General features: G+C 34.9%; 1 non-coding gene across 1 annotated transcript; it reads left to right on the top strand.

Moving 5' to 3' along the window:
* Positions 1–8094: 8094 nt before the first annotated feature.
* LOC114238100 (U6 spliceosomal RNA) lies at positions 8095–8201 on the top strand. Its single transcript, XR_003623522.1, has one exon. It is a non-coding gene; the product is annotated as a U6 spliceosomal RNA (small nuclear RNA).
* The last annotated feature ends 312 nt before the right edge of the window (positions 8202–8513 follow it).

Here is an 8513-nt window from a genome sequence, read left to right as displayed (position 1 = left end):
AGTACATCCCAAAGGCCCCAACTACTAATACTATCACCTTAGGAGTTAGAATTTTAGCAAATGAATTTTGGGGGGACATAAACATTCAGTCCATGACAATTATAAATCTTGTTTTTTCATCTCATCTTTTCCCTCCACCTCTTCTATATTAGTGTGAAGCAAATTTCAGATGTCCTATCATTTCAGTCTTAAAAATTTTAGATCGTATCTCCAAAAGAAAAGGGTTACCATAAAACTTAACCACAATACCATTATCATACTATAAAACATTAACAGTTCCTTAATATCATCAAATATTCTCAGTGTTCAAAATTTCAGTTGTCTTATAAATGTCATAAATTTATTTTACAGTTTGTTTGCAAAAGGATCTAATTTAGAGCCACATATTGTGATTCAGTGATACAACTTTTAAATATCTTTTCATAGGTTTCTCTTCCATATCTTTCTTGTAATTTGTCTATGGAATAAACCAAGTCATTTATCCCGTAGACTCACCTGTCCATATTTTGCTGATTGCTTCCCTATGGTTAGTTTAACATGTTCCTCTCTTATCTGATTTTCTTGTAAATTAGTATTTGGATTCAAAGACTTATTCAGAATGCATATCCATTTTATGGTAAAACTACTTCATAGATACAGACTCCCTGACTTCAGATTATACTACAAAGCTAGAGTAATTAAACAGTATGATAATAACACAGAAACAGAAATATAAATGAATGGAACAGGATAGAAAGCCCAGAAATAAACTCACACACCTATGGTCAACTAATCTCTGACAAAGGAGGCAAGATCATACAATGGAGAAAAGACAGTCTCTTCAATAATTGGTGCTGGGAAAACTGGACAGCTACATGGAAAGAAAAGGAAATTAGAACACTCCCTAACACCATAAACAAAAATAAAATTGAAATGGATCAAAGACCTAAATGTAAAGCTGGCCACTGTAAAACTCTTAGAGGAAAGCATAGGCAGAATACTCTTTGACATAAATCACAGCAAGATTTTTTTGATCCACTTCCTAGAGTAATGAAAATAAAAGCAAAAATAAGCAAATGGGACCCAATTAAACTTAAAATCTTCTGCACAGCAAAGGAAACCATAAACAAAACAAAAAGACAACCCACAGAATGGGAGAACATATTTGCAAATGAGGAGACTGACAAGGGATTGATCTCCAAAATATGCAAACAACTCATGTAGCTCTATGTCAAAAAAACAAACAACCCAATCAAAAAATGGGCAGAAGATCTAAATAGATATTTCTCCAAAGAAGACATACAGATGACCAAAAAGCATATGAAAAGATGCTCAACATCACTAATTATCAGAAAAATGCAAATCAAAACTACAATGAGGTATCTCCTCACACCAGTCAGAATGGCCATCATCAAAAAATCTACAAACAATAAATACTGGAGAGGGTGTGGAGAAAGGGGAACCTTCCTACACTGTTGGTGGGAATGTAAATTGGTACAACCATTATGGAGAACAGAATGGAGGTTCCTTGGAAAACTAAAAATAGAACTACCATATGATCCAGCAATCCCACTCCTGGGCAGATATCTGAAGAAAACCATAATCCAAAAGAATACATGCACCACAATGTTCATTGCAGCACTGTTTACAATAGCCAAGACATGGAAGCAACCTAAATGTCCATCAACAGAAGAATGGATAAAGATGTGGTACATATATACAATGGAATATTACTCAGCCATAAAAAAGAATGAAATAATGACATTTGCAGCTACACGGATGGACCTAGAGATTATCACACTAAATATAAGAGATAAAGACAAATATCGTATGATAGCGCTTATATGTGGAATCTAAAAAAAAAAATGGTACAAATGAGCTTATCTACAGAACAGAAATAGAGTCACAGATGTAGAAAACAAACTGATGACTACTGGAGGGAAAGGCAGGGGAAGGATAAATTGGGAGATTGGGATTGACATATACACACTACTATATATAAAATAGATAACTAATAAGGACCTACTGTATAGCACAGGGAACTCTACTCAGTACTCTGTAATGGCTTATATAGAAAAAGAATCTAAAAAAGAGTAGATATATGTATATGTATAACTTATTCACTTAGTACAGCAAAAACTAACACAACATTGTAAATCAACTATACTCCAATAAAAATTAAAGAAAAAAAACTATTCCATAGTTAGAAGTGTTTTCTTCCACTAGGAGGAATATATTATCTCCTCCAATGGTTAGCAGCCATTGATGTGTAATTTCTAGTTCCATTAACTATGGCATTAGTTTGTCATGCATTAGCTGGAGGAAGTACAAAGAGAAGCTTCCTTTCATCTACTACTTGGTTACCCAGTGGTGTAGTTTATATAGGAAAGGCAGGATAGATGTTTTACTTTTTTCCTTTCTTTAGTCAAGATTCTGATGCCACCAAAATTCTTTCTAGGGAGAACTTAATGATTTCTCCTTGTGGTTGCTGTCTTGATTCTTTCCTTTGCCGTTTCACGTTTCTTGCATATACCGGAAAGTCATTTTCTATCCTCATTAAGCCATGCAAATCACCTTTGCTAAATCATTCCCAAATCCCTTTCCTTTTCTATTGAATCCCCATGCTATTATTATATGCCTGTATCACAGTCTTGTTTTATAGTGTTGGTATTAGAAATAGAGACCAAACAGCATTTTCCCCTATTCTTTCAATTCTAAAACATTATAATACAAATACTACTAAAAATGAGAGACTATGGAAGAATACAGTCCCCAAGATATTCAAAGTAAACAGGATTATGCAGGCTATTTGTCTACCTCACATTGCAGAAATACTCAGTGCAGTGTCTCCATTTTGTTTGTCCAAAGCAAAGAAACTGTGATCTCTGTCTTTAAAAAAGTAGAATTTATTATATTTAATAGAATAGAATATAAAACAATGGGACTACTTCGCACATCATCTGTGACAAGCAGCGGCCCTATGTTTTGGTTGGCATTGCTGACCTCCTGAATGCTTCCTCTGCCATTACTGTGAAGCCATCCACAGTCAGTTGTCCATCATCCAGGACGGAGATAGAATTGGTATCAGAATGAACTCACAAGAAGTGTTTTAACTTAAGCCTACTTTATAGTTTCAGGTTACATTATTCTGTGACTTGAAATTGTCACTGCCATTTAAAATCCTAGTATTCTCATCCGTAAAATGAGAAGTAATGCATGTGTCAAATGATAGTCTCAAGATTAAATGAGATAGTATAGTATAATGCCATCTGTATTTACCGAGGGTTGCCATTACGTAGCAACTGTAAATACTCTTGTACTCCTAGCTTGTAAAAAAGTACGTGTCAGAAAACAGGTAAAATATTCACTTTCTTTTGCTCTTTAGCATCCCAGGAGTATAATAATCACTCCCTTTACTAAAACAGACTCTAAAATCTCCCCTAAAGAGAAAACTCCCTATGCTGCAGGCTCCTCCCACAGATTGTCCACTTCCTGAAGAGAAGCATTCTCTTCATCTTTGAGTCCTGACAAAAGGCACCTGACACATGCCACATGCTCAGTAAATAGCTTTGAACTGAACTGATCTAGCCTTAATGACAATATCAGCAATGCATCACTAAGTAACAGCATTTGAGTTGTATAAAATTGTTTTCCTTAGAAGTTTATGAGAGTTCTAGAAGACATGGTATGGGTCCATGCTCTATTTCACGTGGATAACATAGAGCTGGTACTCAAACAATGCCAGCTGTTTCTCTGAGAGCTTTCACAAATTATCTCTCCCCCTCCCACCCTGTTTCCAGCGCACAGGAATTTAACATTCTTCTACCTGCCCTGAATCGGTCAGAATGCTTCATCTGTTCTACCTCTAAGTTCAAGGCCATAAAAATCTGGTCAGTTAGATGACTTATTTCCCCAACTTTATCCTAAAATTTGGAGCCAATTAATCTTGGTTATGCCTTTATCCAGTGCATTTATTAATAGTTCCCCTTTCACTTTCAAAAATGCTCTAATTTTGTCATTCTAGTGACAAGTTACTGGTAAGACATGCCCTATGTCATGCTGGTATCCCAAAGTGAAAAATGTACTCTCAAAAGATGTTTGTTGGTTGAAACAAAAACAGTACTTTGCTAACCAATCTAATAAGAGGCAGAGGGGTTCCTGTCTCTGTGTATGTATTTCCCCTCAGCTCTTCTCTGAAGGGAATATCTTCTCCAAAAGACTTTATTTTTGACATATTAATAATGCTTCCCTTACTCTTAAATAATTGATGGGTTTAAAAATATCAGTCAGTAGAAAAAGAGTGATGCATTGAGTGGAGGAAAACAGTGAGTATTTTGGCAAAAACGTGAAAGCTGCATTAATGACTGTACAAACCTCACTAATGGGGCTTATCAGCATTTTCACAGCAAGAGTTTTCATTCCCTTTGTCACCAGACCAATAAATCTCTGTCATATAACTGGTCCAACTGCTTATTCAAGACTGACACTAAGTTTCTTACGGAAATTGGTGCCTTGGTCAACTTGTGCTAGGAGACACAAGGTGGGGACACTGTCTCAGAAGAGAATGAAGAGCACAGTAAGACACTGGGCAGGAAAGTTCTCTAAATTAATTGGCCTTGACCACAGTCACATGGAGGAAAGTATATTTCCTAAAGCCCATTGGCCTGTTTTTAGCCCTCGTGAGGGACTTAAAAGGATACTTTTCTCTGGCATAGATACTCCTCAATGAAGTGTCAAGGAGATACTCAGTCAAGCCAAGAATTCATTGCAGGTAATTTCATTTTCACCACAAACATCAACCATGTTGACTAAAACTCTGATATTCAAAGTATAAGAACATTGTCATTAACAACATAACAAAATGTATTATTATATAGTCTAATGTGAATGGTTCTCGTCTGGGAGTGATTTCCCATCAAGGGATATTTAACAATGTCTGGAGACATTTTTGAATGCCATGACTGGGGCTATTGGCATCTAGTAGTCAGAGGCCAGATATGCTGCTAAATAGCCTATAATGCATTAGAAACTAACACACCATTGTAAAGCAATTATACTCCAGTAAAGATGTTAAAAAATATATATCCTATAATGCAAAAGACAGCCCTTACACCAAAGAATTATTCCTTCCAAAATGTCAATAACATCACTGCTGAGAAATCATGGTCTTTATTGATTAAAAAATATATTTTTGAGAGGGACAATTTACTTCTTCATTCAATAGCCATTTATTGAGAAACTAAGAAGCACGAAGTTTGCCCTGGATTCTGAGATTAGAGAGAGAGATGGCAGAGTCCCGAGAGATCCTGATCCTATTCTGGCAATTTGGTGGCTTAGAGATCCCGAAACCCTCTTGTAATGCAATTATAAAAATTCTCAATGTACTATTAAGAATACTCTTATAAAAGAAGGAATGAGGCTAAAAGAAAAGAAAAACAAGGAATTCTGCTTATGTCAAGAAGTCATAACATTGAGACCAAGAAGGTAAGCACACACTGCACCACCTCTCATCCTGGGAATTAATGAAATTCCATGGACTGGAGCTTCTGCATACTAGGGAAAGTTTGCTTTTCCAACCATATCATTTTATATATTACAGAAAATAAAATTTACTAAAAAAGAAGAAAATGCTACCATAAATATGAAAACAAATCGAAATGAATATATAATCAAATACATAATCATATATCAAACTACTAACAAAACCCACAAATAAGCAATTTAGGAGATTTTGAAAATAAAAATCTAAACTTTACATTCTTAGTAGGATTATTTTAAGAGCAAGATAATTTAAAAATCTTAAATAATATCAGTAATTTTATTTCTGTTAGTAGAAATATCAGCATTTTTTAATATTAAAACTATTTTATGTTTTGCAGATAAAAGTTGCCCAGGAAATAACAATATATGTTGTAGGTAATAGAAAATTAGACAATATGTTAATGCTATTAGGAATAAAATTTTCAGTGTAAGAGAATAGAACGAAAATATAAAATTTTAAAAAGTTAAGAAAGGGTGTATAAGGAGAACTTGAATTAGGAAAATGAAAATGAACACATGATGTTTAAAAATACCTTTCTTAGTACTTTCAATTGATAGAAACTGGACGCCATGACACCCCAACAGTGCTAAGTACAAAGATGTTATTTTATCAGGGCCTGGAAGCAGAGCCACAAATAGGAGAGAAAACTAAACTGAGGTGCCTGTATGAGTTGGGACCCCAGAGGGAAGAGATGTCCAGAGGGAACTGGAGTCACACGGAGAGGCCACCACTGTTGGAAGAGGCCTAGTAAGAGGGAGGCATGCCCTGGCTTTACTGCTCCCTTTGCCCTCCAGTCTTTTAATAGTGCCTCATACTGGCTGAACTTACCTGGAGGCCAGTAGGTAAGGAAGCCTGGGAAATTGAGTTCACTATGACGGTGACCAGATCAGAGCAAAGTTTGGTTGGAGAAGGCACATGATGAGCACAATAATATTTGTAAAGAAAATAGAAAAGGAGAGAGAAAGAGAGAGAGAGAGTGAAAGAATAAGAAATAAATCTGTCTCCATTGGAAGTAATTCTTACATCAACTCCTTACTCTGAAATTAGTAGAAAAGGGAAAGAATTATGAGCATTTATTCTGTCTTCATATGAGAACCTGCATTTTATCCCCAATTTTTTTTTTTTTTTTTTTTTTAATTTATTTATTTATGGCTGTGTTGGGTCTTCGTTTCTGTGCGAAGGCTTTCTCCAATTGCAGCAAGTGGGGGCCACTCTTCATCGCCGTGCGTGGGCCTCTCATTATCGCAGGCTCTCTTGTTGCGGAGCACAGGCTCCAGACGCGCAGGCTCAGCAGCTGTGGCTCACGGGCCCAGTCGCTCCGCGGCATGTGGGATCCTCCCAGACCAGGGCTCGAACCCGTGTCCCCTGCATTGGCAGGCAGACTCTCAACCACTGCGCCACCAGGGAAGCCCTATCCCCAATTTTAAAGCTCTTCTTTAGCAAAAGAATGCCAGCTAAACAAAGAAGGAACTCAATAAAATTAATCAATTATCATTTAGCCACATTCAACGAATATTTGATTCAGGCAAGCATCATAAACAAATGTTAAAATCACTAGCTGCAATGTTGAGGAACAGAATTTTTGCACAGTGCCAAATAGTCACAGAATACTTGCTATTTGCAAAAGGAAAAATATTCTTTAATAATGGAGAAATACTAATGTCATGATAATAACTATGTGATAGTCACCACCTTAACCACGTGATCACATTCAGCATCATTGACAACAGCAGCCTCAGTCTGTGTGCTCCTTGAAATGATGTAATGTGCAGTACAAAACACTGACTTTGGAATATTATTGCCAAAAATATTTAACCTGTATCCTAAAACCTTCAGGAATAACATCTGGTTTATAGGAAATATAGGGATAGAAGAATAAGCTAACCACCATAAGGAAACAATCAGGTAAATCCAGAAAATGGGATATTCAATTAAAAATTATTCACTAAACACCTAAAAAAAGGAAAATAAATTAAAAACTGATTAGATATAAGTAGAAAATCAATCATTAGATATATGTATGTTACATACACCCATAAGAACAATAAATAAGTTTAAATGAACTGAATCCAATTGAAAGACATAAATTATTAGACCCTAAAAAAACATAAAGAAATGGAAATGTTGAAATAGCCAGATTTAAAAGGGTGGAATGTAAAAGTTGATGTAGCTACATTAATATCAAACAAAATATACCATATAGTAAAAAGTATTAATAGAATTAAAAAGAGGTTACTTCAGAATGATAAAATTCAGTTCACTAGGAGGATAAAACAATTCTAGATTTTTATGCATAAAATATAATAGTCTCAAAATATATAAAGCAAAAATTGACAGTACTATAAAAGGAAATTATCTGGGGTATATATGACAAAATCCTCTCTTATTCTGGAATAATGAGCAGGAAAAAATTGACTATAGTAGATTTCAATATGCTTAACTAAATTGACCTAATGGACAACTGATGAATATTTTGCATTACTAATCCACCAACATTCATGAAAATTAACAATTTATAAGACCTTTAAGAAAAAATATATATATAAATTATAACATTAAAAGCATACAGTCTGGTGCTTGCTTCAGCAGCACATATACTAAAATTGGAACAATACAGAGAAGACTAGCATGGCCTCTGTGCAAGGATGACATGCAAATTCATGAAGCATTCCATATTTTTGTATATGATGTGTTGTTCAGAGGTTGTATTATTAGGAGCAATTTTTAAAATTCTTTTTAAAAATCCCTTCATGTGTTCAAAAGCACTAAGCATTTTCTATGTGTCAATCTCTGTGCAAGCATTGAGAATGAGGGGAAAATAAATAAAATGGAATGCCTTAAAGCAAAAAAAAAAAAAGCATACAGTCTGTTTTCTGCTGAATACATCATTAAACAAAAATAAATAATATAAAGGTAACTAGAAAATGTGTTTTTAATTGTTTTAAGTTACAAATAATTCATGGGCTAAATAATACTAAATTATCAAGGAAAT

This window comes from Balaenoptera acutorostrata, chromosome 12 (genome assembly GCF_949987535.1).
Source record: "Balaenoptera acutorostrata chromosome 12, mBalAcu1.1, whole genome shotgun sequence".
In the NCBI taxonomy this organism is placed as follows: domain Eukaryota; kingdom Metazoa; phylum Chordata; class Mammalia; order Artiodactyla; family Balaenopteridae; genus Balaenoptera; species Balaenoptera acutorostrata.
This window is presented reverse-complemented; position numbering and strand designations above follow the sequence as displayed.